At 53.0% G+C, this 22,122-nt stretch overlaps 1 long non-coding RNA gene across 3 annotated transcripts in view; it reads left to right on the forward strand.

The window, feature by feature from the left end:
• Positions 1-15,945, forward strand: part of LOC123637937 — a 49,681-nt gene extending 33,736 nt beyond the window's left edge. Inside the window, exons 3-6 of one of the 3 annotated variants that reach the window (XR_006735097.1) lie at positions 9,531-9,706; positions 9,949-10,061; positions 11,419-11,555; positions 11,679-11,691. This is a non-coding gene — a long non-coding RNA (uncharacterized LOC123637937). Of the gene's footprint in view, positions 1-9,530; positions 9,707-9,948; positions 10,062-11,418; positions 11,556-11,678; positions 11,897-14,409; positions 14,582-14,735 lie in introns of those variants that run through there. The other 2 variants (XR_006735096.1, XR_006735098.1) reach the window with 2 other exon arrangements.
• Positions 15,946-22,122: the final 6,177 nt, after the last annotated feature.

The following is a 22,122-nucleotide window of genomic DNA, read 5'->3' on the forward strand; positions in this document are numbered from 1 at the left end:
AAATGTCACAGAAAGTCTGTTCTTGAGCTCTTTCAGGCCTTGGGAGGGACAGACAGTAGGGTCAGGATTTTTGATACTTATTTACAAGCCATGGCCCACAACCTTGGCCCCAGCCAGCTGTGCCACCTGGTCCACCAGAGGATTTTTGGCAGAGCAAACCAGGGGCGGCTGGTCCTGTCCTCAAGGCTGTGGGCTGACTGGCCGGCTGGCAGAGGTGTCCTTGGGTCAGGTTTCTTGCTGTGAAATGAGAACAATGTCTCCTTTCCAGGCTTGTGGCGAAGACAAACACGTGTGGACAAAGAGGCGCTGTCTGTGCGCGGGACTGGGCCGAGCGCCTCTCCCGCAGCCTCCGCAGGCAGAGCTCTCGCATCCGTCATCTGACAGATACGGAAACTGAGGCTTGGGGAGGTGACGTAAGCCCCTCAAGATCACAGAACTGCTATGTGGAGGGAAGGGTGGGGGCTCGACTTCGGTCCGTCTGGGGGACTGCGGGTTGCTGCGCTCTCGGCCACGCTGCTGCTCTGCCCAGGGGCCGCCACGCCAGCAGCAGCTCATAGACCAGGCCAGAGAGGACAGCTCTGCCACCCCCAGAAACAAAGGACGGACACTGCAGGGCAGACTCTAGGCCCCAACTGTTTGGGTTGTAGCAGGTCACGCTCCCCAGCACCTCTGCTCAGAAGGGGAGAACGGAAGGGCGGTTTCTTGCCTCTTACACTGGTCTGCTCAGGCCGCCGTGACAAAGTGCCACAGACCGGGTGGCTAAACAGCGGACGCTTATTGCCTCTCCGTTCTGGAGGCTGGAGGCCCGAGATCAAGGTGCCCGCAGGCTTGGCTTCCCCTGAGTCTTCTCTCCTTGGCTTCTAGATGGCTGTCATCTCGCTGTGTCACCGTGTGCTCACATGGTCTTCCCTGTGTGTGTCTGGGTCCTAATTTCCTCTCTGTAGGACACCAGTCGTGCTGGATTAGGACCCACCCTAGCGACTTCATTTAACTCTTTTATCTCTTTAAAGATCCAAATACAGTCACATTCTGAGAGACTAGGGGTTAGGAATTTGGGGGGCACATGATTCAGCCTGTAACACCTCCCCTGACCATGAGGGATCAGGGTACCTTTCTGGGTCCAGGCCCCCGGCAGCTTCTGTGGCTGGTCACAGACTGGCTTCTTTGGCTCTCCAGCCAGGCAGGGCTCTGCTCAAGTGTCATCTCCTCAAAGAGGCCTTTCCTGACTGTCCTGTCTAAAGAGCCCCCTTCCCCTACCCCACAGATTCTCTTCATAGTGTTTATCATCACGGAACTTGCTGTGTATTATCCGCTTGCTTGGGTATTACCCCTCTCTCCCCGAAATGTCAGCTCCATGAAGACGGAAATTCTATTTTGTCCAAACTTTATTCCCAGCACTTAAAAAAAATGTCACCTGGGTTTCAGGCTGGGGGTAGGGGTAGGGGAGGAGGGCAGGTTGAAGAGGCAGAGCACAGGGGATTTTTAGGACAGTAAAACTACTCGTATGACACTGTAATGGTGGAGACGTGCCATTATGTCTTTGTTCAAAAACCATAGAATGGGCTAGACATGGTGGCTCATGCCAATAATCCCAGTGCTTTGGGAGGCTGAGGAGGGAGGATTGCTTGAGCCCCAGAGTTCAAGACCAGCCTGGGCAACATAGCAAGACCCCATCTCTACAAAAAAATTTAAAAATTAGCAGAGTGTGGTGCCACACTCCTGTAGTCCCAACTACTCAGAAGCCTGAGACAAGAGGATTGATTGAGCCCAGGAATTCAAGGTTGCAGTGAACTATGATGATGCCACACTACTCTAGCCTGGGTGACAGAGCAAGACCCTGTCTTAAAAAAATAAAAATAAAACAATAAAAAAACGCACAGAATGTATAACACAAAAAGTGAAATCTTAATGCAAGCTATGGACTTCAGTTGATAACAATGCATCAGTATTGGCTCATCAATTGTAACGAATGTACCACAGGAATACAAGATGTTAATAATCGAGGAAAGGGAGTGGGGGGGTTAGAAGGTATATTGAGAACTCTCTGTACTTTCTGTTCATTTTTCTGCAAACCTTAAGCTGTTTAAAAAAAAAGTCTACTAGTTTAAAGAAAAGCACCAGGCACATAGCAGGCACCTAGTAAATATTTGCTAATGACTGAAGGAAGCAACTGGTCAGCCTCAACCAGAGGTTTCCTCCATGCCCTGCATGGTGATGTGAAAACCTAGATGAGGCACAAGGCACAGACCCTCAGAAGGGTTATGGAACTAGCAGAAGAAAACACAAGGTCAATGGTAATCAGGTCAGTGGTAGTTAAAACACAAGGTCAGGGGTAGGCACAATGTGAGTGGTAATTAATTCATTCTAAAGCGACTGTAAACTTCCCGGAGGCAGGCTGTGCTATCGGTCACCTGCAGACAGTTCCCCCCCCCCTCCAAGGCTGCAGGAAGGCCTCCCAGTCCATCGAGCAAGAGCCACCTCCAACCACGGAGGGGCAGGTCCTCAGTGGATGGAGCCCTGCTGGGCTGGGGGCAGCGACTCCCTGCTCATTATACACCATCCAAAGCCTTGGTTCCCTTCCCTGTGTCACTTCCCCACTCCCTCACCAAGCTTCCTGGGGTCACCTCCCAAATTAACACCTTGCCCCAGTTCCTTGTCTCAGTGTCTCCTTCTGGGGGGACCAAACGGAGACACTGCCCACTGTAAAGCATGGTACAGAGAAGGCGTTGCATAAATGGTGACCACTGTTATCATGACTACCATTAACAACAGTGGTGACAAGGATTGTGATGAGGAATGACTGAGGCCCCCAAGAGGGTGGTCTCTTGCCCGGGTTTACTTCAGAGGGTAGATGGCAGAGAGCTTTCTATCTAGGTCTGACTATAGTACCTGTGAGGTCCTACCCACCACACACCTACCCACTCTGGGCTAAAATGCCTGCTGCAGATTCCTAGGGCTCCTGGGAGATGCTAGTGGAGGTTAGGTGATGAAGATGGCTGGAATAATCCCAGAGAGCTTCCTGGAGGAGGTGGCAATGGAGCCTCAATGGAAAAACAAAGATTCTGGAGTCAGGCTCAGATTTGTAATTGGGTTCTGTAGCTCTGGGCAAGTCACTTTAACTGCCCAGGGCTTCCGCAATCCCATTAGAGCATGGGAATAATGGGCCTACCTTACAGGATTGTTATGAAGACTAAATGTATTGGTTAAGAGAATAGGTTTTAGTCTGAGATGGCTCTGGGTTCCAGTACCTCCACTGACAAGCTTAGAAAAGACTCAATCTCTCTAAGCCAAAGTTCTTTCACTTGTAAGCGGGAAAATATCAGTTCCCACCAAATGGAATTGTAGGGAGAATTAAATAAGATGGCATTTGCAAATTACTTAGCACAGTGCCTGAAACACAGCAAATGCTCACTAAATACTTGGTACTCTTCCTCAAGATATGAGTGCCAATGGAGTGAACTGGTGTAAACTATTTTGGATAACTATGTGGCAGATAAAATTGAAAATGTGCATACCTCTGGCCCAGCAATGCCACTTTGGGGAGTTTATCCTGTGGAAATATCAAGAGATGTGTGTAAGAACGCTGACGGGAGTGCTGCTGTAACAGCAGGACACTGGAACCCACTTATATGCCCCGTGGGAGGGAACTGGTTACATCAACTGCAGCAGCACCGCAGAGAAAAACCACACAGGTGTTCAAAGGAGCAACGCAGACCTGTGGGTGGGCATACAGAGAGATGTCCAAGGTAGACAGGTAAGTTAAAAAAACAAGTGGTGGAAGAGTCATATATATGAAACTGTCTTTTTTTAAAGGTAGAAATATTCTAAAAAATTCTCAAGAAAATATTAACAGTGATCATTCTAGAGCAGTGGCTCTTGCAGGGGTGATTTTGCCCCGCACCCTCCACCCCCAGCCCCGGGGGACATTTGGTAATGTCTAGAGACATTTCGTGTGTGTGTCACAAGTGGGGGCTACCACAGCATCTAGCGGCTGGGCCCAAGGGGGCTTCTGAACATCCCGCAATGCATAGTCTGGACCGGACGACGATTATCTGGCTCAAGATGCCCGCAGGGCAGAGGTTGAGACACCCCTGGAGAGGTCAGAGCTCTTGGATGTGGGAAAGAAGACACCTTTAATATCCAGCTTTTCTGGTGTTTGACGGTTGTTCATGAATAGCAACCACAACAACAAAATCTGCCTGCTCTAAGCTGCAGTGCAATGCACGCAACCCGCCCGCACACAGTGCAGGTTCACCAAGGGTTCCCTCCCTGGCTGAGTTTGGCTTTTGCATCATCTGAGACGGGTGTGCCGGTGCCTGCTCTGGGCTGGCCGCCGGGCTCGCTTAAGATGTGATGAGCCGTGTTGCCGTGTGCTGTCGGGTCTAAGGGGTCGTGGTCACTGCGCAGGGGCTGGCAGAGGCAGCCGCAGGGACGGGCCCCGTGCATCTGAGGGCACGGGCGGCAGCCCTGCCTGAGCAGGGGGGAGCGGAAGTGGGCAGTGGGCAGCAGCCGCTCGCTGCACGCCGAGGCCACGGAGCCTGCGGCTGTCGGAGGCAGGAGGAGGCTGGGGCTCCAAGGTAGTCCTGGAAAACAGCCCAGCCGGCCATGGGCCAGCACCTGCTGCGGGATGACGAACACCGGCGTGTCCAGCCCAGAGCAGCGGGTTCCACACAGAGGCGTGCCCGGCTGGGGACCACGTGGCTGCACCTGAGACTCCCAGCCTGTCTCGGAAAATGTCTGTTTTCCTAAACGGCTGTCAATAAAAACCTAACATGGGGATAGCTACCTCCACACATGTATTTTACACATGTGTTCTCCTATTTAATGCTCACACCACCCCAGGGTACAGGCACTGTCATTTTACAGGTGGCGAAACAGAGGCTCAGAGAGGAGAAGCAGGATTCCCGCAACTCCAGAGCTTTGATTTCCACCCTGACCGTCTGAGTTCGGGCGCGGCTGTTGGTCACTTCACTAACCTGCTAGGGGCAACTGTCCCATATCCCCTCCTCTGCCACCCGTTATTCTTCTGCTGAAGATCATGGGCCCCAGCTACTTCCCAAAGTAGGGACACCTCTGAAAAACACACCCAGAGTTTGGACAGCCACATCCTTGCTTGGAAAAAAGGGGCCAGAGGTCCCACTGCTAAGGTACGTTTCATTTCCTGCACTGAGCCTGACTTTGCCTGTCCCTGACAGGCGGGTCTGCCACATAAAATTCAGGACAGCCAGTTAGATGTACCACACAATATTTGAGACATAATTAATACTAAAAAATTACTTGTGGAGATCTGAAATTCAAATTAAATTTGGTGTCAGGATTTTTACTTGCTAAATCCAGCAACCCTCGTGTCAAAGCAAGGGGGAGATGGACTGTTTGCTCTGTTCCAAGGTGCAGGCCTCACCCGAGAGACAGTTTGCATTTGTTCAGTCGAAAGTCTTGCTCACTTACCACGGGAGCTGGAAGGCCGAGGCGGCCGCTTGCCTCTGACAGTTCCAGAACATCGCAGGCTCCTGGGGCTGACTCGGAGTGGTTGGGAGGGACCTTCCTGGGATTTCTTTGCCCTGGACACCACAGAGGAGAAGGGGTTGCGAGCAGAAGGGGAAGCTACTGGAGTTCAGGCCTCGGGATGCCTGTCGGGCACAGGCCCCACCTAAAGCCCTCCTGTACGTCGGCAAGTGTGGATGCTGTTTCCTAAAGAGGGGCTGTGCGTCACCTGGGCTCCTGCGTGCACCAAACCTGGTTCCAGCCCTGGATGAGAGGGTGGCACCTGCTCAATCTGGGAGACAAGCAGTCTCCCAAACTGCCACGTGCCCAGCCACGAGCACTGTCACCCTCACACCAACAGCCGGGCTGGGCCCACTGTGGGCATTCCACCAACGAGGACAACTCCTCCAGTGCCCCCCGCTGGGAAGTGGCAACAAAAGGATTTGAACCTGGGTGGAGTTCCCTCTGCCGTGAAGGCACCACTGATGTCACAGGGCTGGTGACAAGGAGAAAGTCTGCTTCCCGAGGGTCCCCGCTGGCCCACGTACTGCAGGACGGGGCGGACCCCTCAGGGAGAGCCGGGACCCTCGCCAGGGCCAGAGCAGGAGAGGGTTCTGGGAGGAAAAATGAAAATTTCAGAATGATGCTCAACAACTAAAAATATCATCAAGCACCAGTTTGGTGCCGGGCACAGTTGCTAAGAGACTCTGCAAACATCATCTCATTTCGTCCTCACAGCAGCCCTGTGACATCAGTGTGGTCGTGAGCTGCATTTTGCAGATGAGAGAACTGATGCTCACAGAGACAATGTGTGCCCCAGAGCCCCCCATTGGTAAACAGGCCAGGGACTTGGAGCCAGGCTCTCTGAGTGGAGGGAGGCGGCTGGGGACGCAGGAGAGAGGCAGTGCGGGGCTCCTGGGTGGGCGGGTCAGGGGCTGTTGTACTAGTTTTCCATTCTGCTGTAAGAGGGTACTACAAGCTTAGTGGCTTAAAACAACACGAATTTGTTATCTTGCACCTCTGAAGGTCAGAAGTCCAAAATAGGTCTCCCTGGGCTAAAATCAATGTGTCAGCAGGGTTGTGTTCCTTCTCGAGGCTTTAGGGGAGGTGCCATTCCCTGGCCTTTCCCGGGTTCTAGAAGCCACCTACACACCTTGGCTCGCGGCCCTCTCCTCGTCTCCAAAGCCAGCAGCGTATCATCTTCCCATCTCGGCTCTCACTTTCTGCCTCCCACTTTTTAGGGACCCTTGTAATTGCCTTGGGCTCACCCAGCTAATGCAGGGTAACCCCCCATGGCAAGATCCTTAACTTTACATCATAAAGCCCCTTTTGCTATGTAAGGCAACATAGTCGCAGGTTTGGGGGATCAGGACGTGGCTGTCTTTGGAGGGGGCATTGTTCTGGCTGCCACAGCTGCCCCGGCCTTCGGTGGGCTTTGCCTCTGTCCTGGGGGTGAGGGGTGAAGTCACTGGGCTGGAGTTGGGGGTGGGGGTGGGCCTGGGCTGCTGGGTGAAGGGAGGCCATGGAAACAGTGTCCCTGGTGTGGGACCACTAAAGGGATTGTGGGACGGCCTCCCTGAGAGGTCTGTGTCCAAGAATTCGAGGAGAACACACTGGGCGCTGCCGTCTTCTGAAGGGGGGTTCCCGCCCACTGACCCAGGCCAGAGGCTACTGGCTGGGCACAGCACCCCTCAGCAGTGTCACTGGGTCTGCGTCACTGGGTGGGAGGAGGGAGGAGCAGAGATAGGAGGACTGGTACAGAGACCTGGTGGTTCATGGCTGGTCATGTTAGAAGACTGTTATCCTTTCACCCAAAGTTTCATTCATGTGAGTTTATCCTGCAAAAAGACCCATTCGTGTGTGAAATAACATGTACAAACTTAATTCGTGCAAGTTTATTTGTAAATTGGAAACAACCTAACAATCCGTCGCTAGGAGAATGTCTTAGTGGTACAGTTGTATAATGAATGCAGTCATCTACAAGGTGAAGTTTTCTTTGTAAATTGCTATGAAAAAATCTCTCAGACTAAAGTCAGGTTCAGGATATTATGTTTAGCATGCTACAACTAGTGCAAAAATGGGCGAAGGGAAGGCTATAGATATACATATTATTTAGGCATGCGTAAAACATCACTGAAAGAATATATAAGAAACCGATGGCATTGGCTGCCCCCAGGGAAAGGTGGGTGTGAGAGACACCCACTGTCAGATGGGAGGGAGATTTGTCATGATTGACCCTCTTTCGCTTTTAACATGTTGAGTCATATGACCGTGTTACCTATCAATACATGAACACTTAAAACATTCTTTTAAAAAATCCTTTGACACCATCTGCTCACAGAATATTCGATTGTCTAAGTTGGAAGAAACTTTAGCCATTTGATCCAAGTTGGCTCTGAGTGATGGTCTTGAGCCTGAGCTCCTGCCCATGCCCCTTTAAAGGCCAGAGAATCTTGATGCCCAAGGACAGTCACTTCCCTCCTTCTACACCCAGGGCCGGCCAGGCTGCGCATGTGGCACTTTCCCAGCACACCTTGCTGCATTCCTCCGGGCCCTTGCACACAATGGTCCATCTATGTGGGGTACCCTCCCTCTTCTTGCACCCCTTTCAACAACAATGGACACGTTCGCCTCTTCTTCCCGAGCACATGGCTGGACTGCATTTCCCAGGCTCCCTTGCGGTTAGGTGTGACGGAAAGACTGGGTTCAGGACGATGGAAGAGAGTGAAGTGTTGCCATATTCAGGCTCAGCCCATTAAAACCTCCCACGCACAGTCCTGCTCTATTTCCCCATCCACTCTGAAGGGAAGAGACTTCGAAGATCTGGAGGAAGGTCCAGACAGAAGGAACCTGGGTCCCTGCATGACGGTGTGGAGCAGAGTCACACCACCTTTCAGCAGACTATGACATGAACAAGAAACAAACTTGTATTAACGTTAGGCTGCTAAGATTTAGGGTTGTGACAGTAATTGCCCTACCTTGACTAATATTCTGAATAATTCTGGTTCATCCTTCAGGCATTGGCTAGAGTGTCATTTTGTCTTTTGGGCTGGGCTTCTGGTTGCCTTAGCTGCCTGAAGGTTGGACAGAACTTAGGTGGACACAACCGTGGGGGTGGCTGGGGCTTGGCCTGGGTTAGGGCCAGAGTAGGACAGACAGACATTCACACTTGATAGAGCACGTGCTGTGTTATCCAGGGGCCTATGGCCAGCTTCCTTATAAAGTTTAGGTTTCCGAAAGGAAGACCATGAGTCCAGCGACAGGGCTGAACCATTCTACCAGGCTCCTTTCTCAAGACAGAGGCAACATCTTCTCTGGTGTGTTTATAAGAGCCATCCTAATTTGTAAAAGTTGGATTTTTAAAGGCTTGTTTTATATTGATTGCTATAGTTAATCAGTCTTTAAGTAACGTATTTGTTCACTTAACGTTTCCTGAGCCTTCTCTGCAGCACCGCCGGGCTAGGCATTGAGAGTACCGAGAAAAACACCCAGCTGTTCCCCTCACCAGGCTGACAGCCTAGCGGGGAAACGAGATATAATTACAGCCCAAAATGCTGAGTGCTAGGAAAAGGGATTTTGTACAGGAGCCTGTGGAGCCCGGAGGAGGGGTCTCAGACCTTCCCCGAGGGGTCTGGTCTGCACCTAAAGAAAGAGCAGGAATGACCCTGCAGAAGAGAAAGGAGAAGGACCGAAGGACAGGTGGACACAGGATTCAGCCGATTCTCAAGCTTCCATTTCCTTGTTCAAGCCAGTTGGGGACTTTGTACTTCCTTTTTTCGTTTTTATTTTTAAGATTGTCTGGAAGGTAGTTATAGTGTTTTTAAAACAAATGAAAAGTCTCCAGGTACAACCAGCTTTCTCTCAGGACACTGAAAGCTCTCCTCTCTGAGCTGAGCACCAACTTTAGGACTGTAGCTCTGGAAGCTAAGAAGTCACGGAGCGAGTTCCTGCTCTGCCGCGGGCTGGCAAGTCTGTTTGCCAAGCTGGGCCTCGGTTTCCCCACTTTTGACTTATTTTGTGCCTTTCCCCATTTCTGCTGCTCACAGAGTAGGCAGCTGGACCGTGCTTGCCAAGGGGACCCCTGGCCGAGGGAACTGGATAAACATGGTCCCCGCCGTGCTCCTCAGCCGGTTGGTCCTGGAAGTGACTGTGCCCCAGGACAGACGGCAGCGCAGGAGCAGGAGAGGGAGGTGCGGGAGGCCTCTCGGCCCAACTGCGGAAGGTACCGGAGGGCCTGGGAGGGAGGTGGGATGTGGCATCGCATGTCACCCAAGTCCATCCACTCACTTAACAAGCGCCCGCCCCGCGCCCACCGTGGTGGGCCCCCCTCAGCAGGGGCCGGGCTGCTGCTGATGTCGGTGTGTGTAGTGCTTACCGTGTGCCGGCACTTTCTAGGCATCCTCCCACTCTGTCTTCACACATCCCCACGGGGCAGCTACCATTATTGTCTGTTTTGTGTTTAAGGCAATGGGGGCCCAGAGAGGGCAAGAAACGTGCTCTGGGTGTCACAGAGTGAGAAAGTGGCACAGCAGAGATTCGAACCCATGCTGTCACCTCCTGACTCCCGAGTCATGCTTGTAAGTACCTCCCCATAGCACCTGCCTCGGAAATCCGACCCTGTCCCCCTGCCGGACACGGGCTTGCGTATTCTCTGGGCAGCCTCTCTGTGCCCAGCCCTGTGCTGGGAGCTGGGGTACAGCCAGGAATCAGACCCCCCCGAGCTCAGGGAGGGGCTCTGAGGTCTCAGCACAGCCCCAGCCGTCCGGATGGACTTGAGGAGACCCGCAGCCTGTCGGCGTGGTACCAAGCGTGGAGTCCCGCCACTCCGTGTCCACGAAGAGGGGTTTTGGAGCTCACTCCAGCAGCCCAGCCCGTGCCCAGCTCCTTCCCCAGGGGCCTCTCTTGCTCTCTTGGAAACATTCCAGCTCACAGACAGCTGTGACTGTAGTCCAGGCCCTTTCCTCTTCAGGGTGGAGCCAGCACGTGTCACCAGTCCCTGCTGTCACCAACTGGGGCCTCCCCGAGAGGACAGAAGCCATGACCAAGCTTAGCTGGGCCTTCACATTCTTTAGACCGTATGTTTCTTCTCCCAGCGCAGGGCTAGAGGCTTTATGAAGCCTTCTGTGCTGCAGCAGAGAGAGGTTAAGAGACTGGCCTGAGGTCACTCAGCAGGTCCCCAGGGCAGATGGGTCTAGAATTCATCCTTTGTCTCCAGTTTCTGCCCATGATCCTCCGTCCTAGGTGGTCTCTTGCTAGGCAAAGCACATCTTTCTTTCAATTCCTGAACTTTTAACCCAGCCTGGGCTGGAATAAAGAAATATTTGATGAAAAGAACAAGGTTTTCTTGGACCTCTCTGTGTTTTTCTCTTATTAATGTTTAGTCTTCCCTGTAATCATCCACCCATCCACTTATTTGTTTCATGCAGTCATTTGGTCATTCTATTAAAGAATACAAAGCAGCCACTCTGTGAGTTACCAGGAAGTAGAGGCCCAGTCTTCCATGAGCTCACAGCCTGGCCAAGTGCCACGGTGCGGTAGGGGACAGTGGGAACAGTTACGATAGTTACCACACAATGTGATTGGATTGTATCAAAAGCATAAGCAAATTACTATTGAAGAACAGGTGACCAAGTATAATAACTAACTGCTGGGAGAGTCAAGGAAGGCTTCACAGAGGAGGTGACATTTGAGCGGGACCTTGGAGAGCCAATAGTTTGCTAAACAAATCATGCAGGCGATTGATATTCTGGGTGGAGGGACCTACATTGTCAAAAGCGCAGCCATATGCAAGACTATTTAGGAAGGAAACGGCAGAACCAGCTAAAGGAAATAACAACAGCTATCAGTTATCGTTTGTGATAGTGTGTCCAAGTGTTTGGCATCCATTTAATCTTCACAACAAGCTTCTGAAGTGTCATTTTTCCCATTTTACAGATGGACAATTTGAGGCTCAGAACAGGGAAGCCACTTGCCAAAGGCTACACAGCTAGTTAGAGGAAAAGCCAGGATTCAGACCAGGTCTCCGTGACACTTGTCCCCGCCACTCCTGCCTCTCAGGCCAAAATATTAGGGTGAGGACAGTCATGCCAAGAAACTCTAACCTGTCTCAGAACCTGCAATGCGGTGGCCTGGCAGCCTGGTGGAGGACATTTCCAAGTTCTCATCTAGGTTCCTTTCCTTGCCCTCCCTGCCAGGACTGAAGTCTTAGGCCCTGGCGTGGCTGGAGCCACCTCTGGAACCCCTCTCTCCAGCCATCCATGTGACGTGGGCCTTGTCTCAGCTGATCCCAAGTTAAAGAGGGCCCTGGGGACAACAGACATTGCCTCATTTCCATGGATGTCCCTGTGCACGGAGATGACACCTTGTCGACAAGCAAAGGGGCCTCCACAAACGCAGAGGAGCCAGGGTGCTGATGGGCACATTCTCCAGCGCCAGGCAGAGCGTAATTACAGGCCGGCTCTGTAATGAGAAGCGTGGGCTGGCTGTGGGTGGAGGGGGCAGTCAGCGCTTGGGCCGCAGGAGGGCTCCGGTGGGGCCACCAGCTCAGCATCTAGCTGTCTCCAGACCACACGTGTTGGCCCTAGAGGGGTGAGGGGAGACGGGAAAGAGAAACATGCGCCACGCTGGCCGAGCACCAGAGCTAAGCTGGGACCCTACCTCTATCTCATGTAATTCTCCCGCCAGCCAGGAGAAGCAGGTGTAATTTGGGGAAGACGGAGGCTTCCAGAAAGTGCCCAAAGTTCACATACCTAAGAACGATGGAGGGGGATTCACACTCAGGTCTGGGGGAATCTGTAGCCTGTTTTCCTGCCGGGGGAGATGAAGGGAGAGGTGGGTCCGTCCTGGGGCTGAGAGAGAGATCAGGAGAAACGGGAAGTGGCCCTACCAAGCGTGGGGGCGGGACGGGAACCTGAGGCATTATTTAGGATATTAAAGCACAGGGTCATGTCAGAAACCTGAGTGGCTTAGGGACATCAGGAGTATGAGTTTGGACGCTTGATTTTTCCTTTCTTTGTTTTTGCCTTTCTTTGCTTCTCTTTGAGGTCTAAATCCCTAGGAAAGTGAACCACCCCTGCCCCACCAGACTGTGTCTCAGATCACCTCCCTCTGATAGTCCTCGGAAAACCTCTCCCCCATGCGTCTTCCTCATTGGAAAGTGGTTCCCTAGGAAGAAAGCCATGCTTTTTCCCCTGGGCTTTGGCGCCTGTTCAGAAGAGATGGCAGTCAGCAGTGGCTTGGATACCTCTGTGTGGGCCGAGAAGCCATGACTAACCTCCTTGAGCAACTGCTGGGGCCCTCGTGCCACAGACGGAGCTGCCACCGTGGCAGGCTGCGCATTCCCAGCCCCTCGGCAGCATCACCTGCTTCTGATTCACCGTGGGGCCTGCCCAGGGGGCTGTGGGTGCAGCTGCCTCTCCTGTGCTCATGTCACGGCCTCCGCCCCAAGCCCTGGCTGGAGGCCAGGTCTCCCAGCCTGGCAGGGGCGCTCACATTGCATTCTGGGCATGCTTTAGGACTCACGAGCAGGCTTCCTAATTGCGAAATGCCCACTCACAAGCAGACAGCACCTTGTGTCCGAAGCAGGTGAGCAAAGTTGAGAGCGTGACAGGCTGAGTTGCAAATCCTGGCCTTGCCACTTATTAGCTACGTGAACTTGGGTGTTTGCTGTCCCCACTGGGAGCCTACATTTCCTCATTTGTAAATCGGGAATGACCACCACCCCTCACTGTTCATAAGCTGAGTAAGACCTGGGGCTGTCCCTCCAAACCCTGGCTCTGTTGATGCCAGCAGTGCCGCCCTGGGTGCCTTATTTGGCCTCATGAAACCTCAGTTTCCTCATCTATGAAATGGGGATAGTGATCCTATCTAACTCACAATATTGTGGTGAAGATAAAACGAGATGAGCCAGGTGCCACCTGAAGTGCTCGGGCAGCTGTGTCACGGCCCTCCACCAAGCACCTGGCACGGCCTGGAGCTGCCCTGAAGATCTCAAGCTACCGACCTTTTACTCTTTTCTAAGAACACAAGCCACTCAGGCAGTTTTCTTTCATCATCCACGAATGAGGAAAGATGTTGTCACATTAGCTCCCAAACCGCTCTCTCTCCAAAATGGGAAATTTCCGGTGATAGTAGCTAAGGAAACCTAGGCCCGCCGGGCGGGGCTCTCTGCCAGTGTCTTGAAGGTGTAGGAGCTGACTGACTAACGACTCTGCAAATGTCACCTAGCAGGTCTTCCTCACCCCAGGGGTGGCTGGCAAGGGCAGAGAGGGGCTCTTGTGATATACTGGGAGACTGGCTGTAGGGTAGGCACCGCCAGGGACACAGGGTGGCATTGAGGGGCCAGGAGAACGTTGGTGTCAACAGAGACTGGAAAGGACCCCGTGTGTTTTGTTCTTAGAGTCTCTGACCGTATCTGGTCAGCCCCGTGGCCACTTTTGCCTTGCTGTGAAGGCAGAAGCAGCTGGCGTTGCCATGGTGACTAGGCAGCATCAACTTCCAGCTCACCTCTGCATTTTCTATAACAACAGCAAAGCCCCTGAAAACGTGTTTGCAAAGTGAGAGCCACGAGCAGAAAATTCCGCCAGGGAACTGTGGGGAGCTGATAAGGAAGGTGGTCATATTTCCTGCCTCCTTGGTTAATCACGAATGTAGCAAAAAGGCAGAGGACTAACCCAGCTTCCAGCCCGAGAGAAAGAAACATTGGCAAGACTTGTGTGTGTTGAGATGGAGAGGACAGGGACACTGTTCCCATATGTACAAACGCGCGGCCGTGATCTGTCCGGCTCTGGCTCAGATGCCGGGACGTGGGAAGAAAGAAGGGACCCGCTGTCAGCAAGATGGGAGTCCCTGGCACGCAGAGTGGGAGGGCTTCGTGGAAGGGAGGTCTTCAGCAGACTAAAATAAAATAAAAATTCCGGTTCCCAGGTTTGTTGAGCGCTTTTCACGTGGGCCTGTGCCCGGCAACAGGAAGGTGGCTCCGTATTTATCATCCCACCTGCCTCACGGTCGTCCCGGTCTGGCCTCGCCACTGCCCAGGCAGTCGCACGATTCAGTTAACATCTCTAGCAGCCACATCGGTAAAAGTGAGAATAAACAGGTAAAATTCATTTTAATCATGTATTTTATTTAATCTAATACATGTAAAAGTTTATCATTTCACCATGGAATCAATATACAAATGATTAATATGATGTTTTATATGCTCTTTCTTCCTAAATCTCAGAAATCTCCGGTGTCTTTTATCTTTACAGCACATCTCAGTGTGGACTTGCACATCTGAAGTACTCTGTGGCCACATGTAGCGGGTGGCTGCCAGCTGGGTGCCGTGGCTCTGGACGAGGGAGGCGGGGGTGTGGCTGAGTGACGCGCTTTGCTTCTGGCCGGCCAGCCCTGCGCTCCGGAGGATCCAGCGCAGGACCGCGCCTGCGGCCAGGGGCTCGGCAGCAGGTGTGGTCCTGGCAGGCAGGTCTGCTGCAGAGGCTTATCCGCCTCTGTGGACGTTTTGGGCCAGATGATTCCTGTCGTAGGCAGCTGTGCATCGTTGGATGTCTACAGCATCCTTGGTTTCTACTCACTAGATGCCGTTAGCATCCGCGGAATCATTACAACCACAGATGTCTCCAGACATTGCCAAGGTGTCCCCTGGACCAAACCCCCCCGCCCCCGCTTTGAGATCACTGTGCTAGGGTCAGACAGAGAGGAGTGGGGCAGGCCGGGCAGGTGTGGTGTTGGCTCATGTAACCAAAGGGTGGGAAACGTAGAGATGAGGTTGGGCCTCAAGGACAAGTGGAATCTGTTATGAGAATATTACCAGAACATTCTCTCTTCATTGCGTATTGTTGCTTCTCCATCAAGCTCATTCTACTCTGAGGCTGGAACCAGGGCTCTAATGGGCCCCGAGCACACAGGTCTCAGGTGCCCCACAGCAAGGGACTCTGCCTCCTTCCCATTAGTATTCATTTTAAAACTCTCAGGGCAGGGCTATGATTGGCCCATCCTGGGTCACACGGTCACTCCTGGGCCAGAGCCAGGCAGGATCCCGGGACCATGGGGTAGGAGCAGGAGGAGCTCGGGTGAAGAGGTGGAGGCTGGGAAGATAAAGCAACAGCCATCCCTGCGGTGGCCGCAGAAGGCCCAGGACTCGGGAGAGGGAGGATTGTGTGGGACGCAGCGTTAGACTGACCTTCCTCCCCACAAGTGTACTAGGTGAGATGGAGCAGGTCAGGAGCTCAAACCCCAGGGTGAGACTGGCTACAGGTCTCCTCACTAAGCCTTAAGCTTTGGATGGCAGCAATCTCATTTTCTTTTCCTTTGCACTCTCCTTAGCATGGAGCAGGGCACTGGGAAGGTAGTAGGTGCGATGGTTAATTTTATATGTCGACCTGGAGGGTGTTTTGGATGAGATGAACATTAACTCAGTGAACTCTGAGTAAAGCAGACTGCACTCCGTAACGTGGGTGGGCCTCCTCCGTCAGGGGAGACCTGAGTGGAACGGAAAGGTTGGCCTCTGAGCAAGAGGGAATTCTCCCACAGATGCCTCGGACGTCGTCTGCACCGTCGGCTCTCCTGGCCTCCAGCCTGCACTGCAGCTTTTGGACTTGCCGGCCTCCTTAATCACGTGAGCCCATTCCCTAAAGTAAATCTCTCTCTCTCTCTCTCTCTCTCTCTATATATATATATATATATATATATGTATGTATGTATATATGCACATCCTATTGGTTCCGTCTCTCTGCAGAACCCTGATTAATACAGCAGATTTTCATTAGCTACTTCTTGGATAAGTAGGAGAAAAATGAATTTATGTTTTCTGTAGGAGTCAGGAAGAAATACAGTGTGTAAGGAAGGAAAGTGGCAAGCTCAAAACGGCATTTGGTGAGGATCCTTCTTGCTGTAAGATATTGGAGATGCTGGAATGTTGACACCAAAGGGAGAGACGGCTTTCTCTCAGACCCCCATAAAGTAGATTGCCCCATAATGTGGGTGGGCCTGGGTGAGTGAGGTGGGGGTGAGGGTCTGACTCTTAGAGCAACTCTAACTAGAACCAGCTGGAACTGGCTGCATGGGGGGAACGCAGGAGGTAGCAGAGAAGCAGTCGGCTAAGCAGCTGGGCTGTGGCCCTGAGGAACACAAACAGGAGCAGCCCATAGAGGGGGAAGGCTCCAGTGAACAACGATCAATTCTTAATGGGATCCTGCCTGATTGTACTTAGTCGCTGGGCACCTGGGGGGAAATGGGCTGATCACAGCGAGGAACATGGAACCTGATATAAGGGGTGGGGGGGTCCTAAAGGAAGCTCTGAGAGAGACAAGCTCCCCTGAGAGAGGAGCAGAGGCCTGGATAGGTGCCTGGGGCCCCAGCCCTGGGAGGTGAGAGACAAGGAGCCAGCGAGGTGAAGGAAAGGGTTTGCATGGGCAGTGTCATGTAGGGGCCACCAAGGAGCAGAGGTTCATTCTTAAGAACCCCCCTCTCCTTAGAGGGATGTGGAGTGCAGTGAACTGAGCCTGAGCTCCTTGACCTTGGCTGATGACTTCACTTCTCTAAGCTGAAGCTTTTTATCTGTAAATTATGGGTAGTAATTGCCACAATCACTGTAAAGATCAGATGAGATTACAGTTGCTAAACATGAGGCACTTAGTAGGTGCTTAATAAACCTCTTAATAAACAGCTTAGTTAACCTCTTAATAAACCACCAGGCATGGTGGTGCGCTCCTGTAGTCCCAGCTACTCAGGAGGCTGGGGCAGGAGGATCGCTTGAGCCCAGGACTTTGAGGTTGCTGTGAGCTATGATGACGCCACTGCACTCCAGCCTGGGCAACAAAGCAAGATCCTGTCTCAAAAAAAAAAAAAAAAAGCAGATAATGACAATACCAACCACACAGGGTTGTTGTGCAGACTAAATGGGATAACACAGGTAAAACTTGGTACACGGTGAAGGCTGAATGAATGTGACTCATTTTGAGATGACGTAGGGAGGACTTAAATGAATGACAACAGCCACCACTTATCAGGCACGTGAGGTGATCCTGGCCCCTCCTCTGCATTCTTCCGGATGACCCTCACCACCTGCCTGGGAGACGGGGTTATTATTCCCCGTGACTGACAGATGGCGAAGTTAAGGGACGAGAGAGGAAGGGAGTGCCCAAGGTCACACAGCTGAATGACAGAGCCCAGAGGGCGCTCGGAGTGCCCTGCCCTCTCCTGTCCTCAACACCCTCTGGAATGTTGAAGGGGAACCTGCTCCTGCCAGCCAGGCCGGGCCAGCTCATGAGAACTTGACAGCAGAGGAGAGGAGAAGGGCAGGAGAGCAGAAGCTGGTGTTGGTCTGACCCTGGGAGGGGTCACTCTGTGCCACTCTTGTCCCCATTTCACAGATGAGGAAGGAACATGAGGCTCAGCCGAGTGGAGGGCCCCGGCCAAGAGCACCCACCCATGTGCACTGAGTGAGGAGCAGAGCCCCGTCTGACTTTGAACTCACCGAATGTGAGGTCTTGCCTCTGCCCAGGGCACTGTGGAGCAGGAGGAGTAGCAGGAGGACGAGGAGTGGGCAGGGAGGTTACTGTCTCCGTCCCCCGGGCACCTGAAGAAGTGCCTGGAGCGTTCAGGGGACCAGGATGCTGCTAAGTGGATTTCTGAATCCCATGTGGATTGTGACAAGCATTGGCTCCCTCCCAGGAGAGGAAGGGGACACTGGACAGAGCCAGGGTACACTAAGCCCATGGGTCTGTGATGAGCCCCCGCACGCTGGGTAGAAGTGCGCCCTTCCACGTCAGAGTCACACCGTCTGCTCCGTCTCCCACTGCAGTGCCGGTTCCTAGAGCAAGGCACTCTGTCTGTGTCCCTGGCAATGCATGCATACCGCTGGCGTGAGGCACGTGAACTCACATCCCATCCTCTGCTCCACACACGCCCCCTGTTGCTCACTATCCCCACACCCTGTTTTCCCTCAAAGAACATGTCCCTACTTGACATGGGGTATTGATTTACCTATGGGTTTATTGTCTGTCTCCATCACATAGGCAAGAATGTGAGCTGCGTGATGAGAAGCAGTCAGCCTGTCTTGCACGCGGCTGGGAGCAGCCAGTAGAGTTCTGGCACATGGGAGGCACTCCATGAATACTTAGCGAATAAATGAGTGAATAGTAGGCGCTCGACATGGTTTTCTAAAACCAGTGATTGAGCGGGCACCATATGCTCGGCGTGTTATTGCATTTAATCCTCCTGAGCAGCTTTTGAGGAAAGAATTGCCTATCCTTGACACATCAGTCGAGAGAAGAGCAGTGACTTGCCCATGGTCATATGTCCAGTTGGTGACAGAAGTGGCATACAAGTCCGGTTCTGCCTGACTTCAAAGCCTGCGTCTATTCCACTTCTCCCAGCCGCCCTCCGCTCTAAGATAAAGGGGAAATCGGGAGAGCAGAATGCTCACTTCCCCAGGGGAATGTGTAGCCTCATTTCCTGCTTAGGGATAGCTCACGAGATTCATGATCTGGTCACCAGAGGAAAAGGCCCTCCCAGGCTGACTTAAAGAAAATGCCCAGCTGCACCTGTTCCGTGACCACCTCTAAGCTGTGGATAAGGAAACTGGCCTCATCTGGGAATGCCTGGTCGTAGCCCTGCTGCTTTCAGTTGTTGGTTTTACAGAGGCTCAGAGAGGTGAGCTGACTCGCCCAAGGCCACAGAGCCAGCTCCTGGGAAAGAGCTGGGTGGAGATTTGATCTCAGCTCTGCCAGGTTCCAAAGCCTGTGCTTTTCCCGAGCTGTTTCTCTTTATATTTCATGCACACATTGGCAAGTTCTGGAGTGAAATTGCAAAGCCATCGCATAGGCATCTAGTCTAATCCCATTCCCACAGGATTTTGCTCTCAGATCTTTGGCAGCTAAGCTCAGGAAGGTGGATGCCTCGCCTGAGTAGCCGTGCCTGAGTAGCCGTGGTGCCGGCCCTGAGCACCTGAGTGTCCCCAGGGCCCTGGGTGCCAGAGTGGCACAGACTTCTTCCAGCCTTCTGCATCCAGCCACGGGTTTCGTTTGCTGCCCCAGAGAATTAACAGCCTTTGCCACCTTCGCTTCTTTCATTCAACCAGCATTAGTGAGCACCTATCTACTAGGTGTCAGCCGCCCTGCCCCAGGAGCCTGCATTCCAGCAGAGAAACCAACACAGCCTGTGGTCAGTGGGCTGACGGCAGAAGTTCAGGGACACTTAGGGGCACGTGGACAGGGCCCCTAGGGGTCCAGGAGGGCCTCCCCGAGGAGGCAGTGATGCCTGTGCCGAGACCAGTAGATTCAAAGGAATAAAGTGACAGTGGGGGAGGGTGTCCCTGTGTTGAGGCCCAGAGGTCAGCAAGCCAGGCCACTGGGAGAACTCACCCCACCCGCCAGTCTGCTCTGGGGACACGGCCCTGCACGGCCAGCGCTGAGCTCCTTCCAGTGTCATCTGAAGGCTGGCTGCTGCCTGCCTGGCTTCTGGGGACCCTTCCAGCTTCCCCAGCACCTCGCCCGCCTCCTCCATCTCCAGGGAAGCAGGATTCATTCTAGTCCTGATTTATTAGCCTCGTCCTGGAGTCATCCCAGATGCTGTGGCTGGTCTCATTTACTGACCCGCCTGAGGGCCGAGGAAGGAAATTCATTAGGCCTGCAGAGCTCATGGCCAGGCCCATCTGTCTGGGCATCTGCCTCCCCTCCCCTTCTCTTATCTCCCCTCCCCTCCTATCCTCTCCTCCTGCAAAGGGGGAGGCTCTGTGCCTGAGACTCTGCTCAGGATCCCCAGGCAATGACACCACTGAGCCACGGGGCCCCCAGGGCAGGATCCTGACCAGGTGGCTCCAGCCTCCAGCACCTCAGCATCCTGAGGCTCCCCCAGGGCTCCCACCCTGCTCTAGGAAACAGGCGTTTCCCACCAAGGGATTTGGAAGCCTCCCTCCCTCCCAGGTACACCAGACCTGCCTGCTTTTATGCAAAAGGTGTCTTCCTGAGCAAGTTGTATGGAAATGAGATCTGGAACAGACTGCTACCTTTAAAGCAGAAGGCGGGGCAACTTCTGAAGCATTTTTATTCCCGCACAGGGCGAGCAGGATGATGTTAAGGAGTGTAGGGATCAAGGCTTTTTATTTTCCTATGTGTTAAGGATATAAAATATATATAATATGAATTTATAACTAGCATATCTGACCCTTGATTACATAAAATATAATTGCTTTGAATAACGCTAAAATGGGCATTTCCATTTTTAAAAGTGGGTCAGTTTACAGAAAAATGCTAAGTAAATAACAGTTACAGGAGGTATACAGTGCTTGGCAGGAAGCCTGGCATTTAGGACACGCGAGTCTAGAATAAGGCAGTGAACAGGCTGCCAAGGTTAAGCTCTTCTTGAGGTGATGCCACCGTTGAGGGAGCCCGCCCATGGCATGGAGGGACGCTGCAAGCCCAGCCTCGCCAGGCAGCACCTGCTTGCTCAGCCACGGGAGAGAAACGCCGGGGACAGCCGCGTGCGCTGACCCCTGAGGTTTAAACAAACATGGCCTCAGGCCTCGGTAAATGTTTAGCCTCAGCGACTGGCTGGCAAGGGCTGAGGCCCTGACAGCTGGCGCCGTGGGGGCAGGCTGGGGCGAAGGGAGGGGAGGGAGAGCCTGGGACCAGCTTCGCTCCCGGTGCTTATCTCTTCCGACCTACAGAGGGGCCGAGATCCCTGGATGCGGAAAGGAACAAATAAAGAGCCATGTCTGCAGCTTCTTCCATGTTGGCAACATCCTAGAGTCCCCTGTCTCTCTCTCCGTCTCTCACACAGAGCAATCGCTGCACCTGGTCGCCTCATACACATGTACACAAAGACACACAGCTCACATTCACGTGCAGTCACACTGACTACACAGTCAAACCAGAGACATGTGTACACACACACAATGCCCCCAAAATGTATATACGTAAAAACACGACACATATTAACATGTGCACACACATAGACACACACTCCTTCATACACACACAGATGCAACAACCGCAGCTCTCAGTCACCCACGCAGACATGGACACATGGACACACAGCATGAACGTAATCAGATACAGACATGCGTGCAGACACATTTGCCTGTACAGTCAAACACAGAAGCAAACAGAGAAAGAAAGACCCCACATGCACAAAGCAAACCGAGACACAAAGACGCGGGGATCACTTTCCCCCTTGCGCATCTACAGGCCCACTGTGGCACGTCGGATAAGTACACATGGGCAAACTCACACACGCACAGGCAAACACACACGTGCACACACACATGCAGAGGATGCAAATGTAAACTTCCAGATGTAGTGGAGACAGCCCAGCTTTGGCTTGGGAATGTCACATCAGACATAACAGGGACGGCCTCGCCATGTGTTCCCTGGCTGCTGCCAGCCTCCCAGCCACAGAGGATGACTGCGGAGTTGGGCCCAAGCCAGGCACCCGGCTGCAGGGAAGAAGCCACCTTGCCCCCTTGGTCAGCTCTCCCTGCCCCAGCCGCGCGGAGATCAGAGGCTGGGGGAGTCGGAGAGAGACCTTCCTACTGGCCCAGATGCACGTGGGCCTGACCACGATCACACCCAGGCACAGCCCACACAGCAGGAAACAAGATGCACCCCTGCCCCGAGGCGTTCACCTTTTAGTGGA

Source organism: Lemur catta, chromosome 5, assembly GCF_020740605.2.
Source record: "Lemur catta isolate mLemCat1 chromosome 5, mLemCat1.pri, whole genome shotgun sequence".
NCBI classification, from domain to species: domain Eukaryota; kingdom Metazoa; phylum Chordata; class Mammalia; order Primates; family Lemuridae; genus Lemur; species Lemur catta.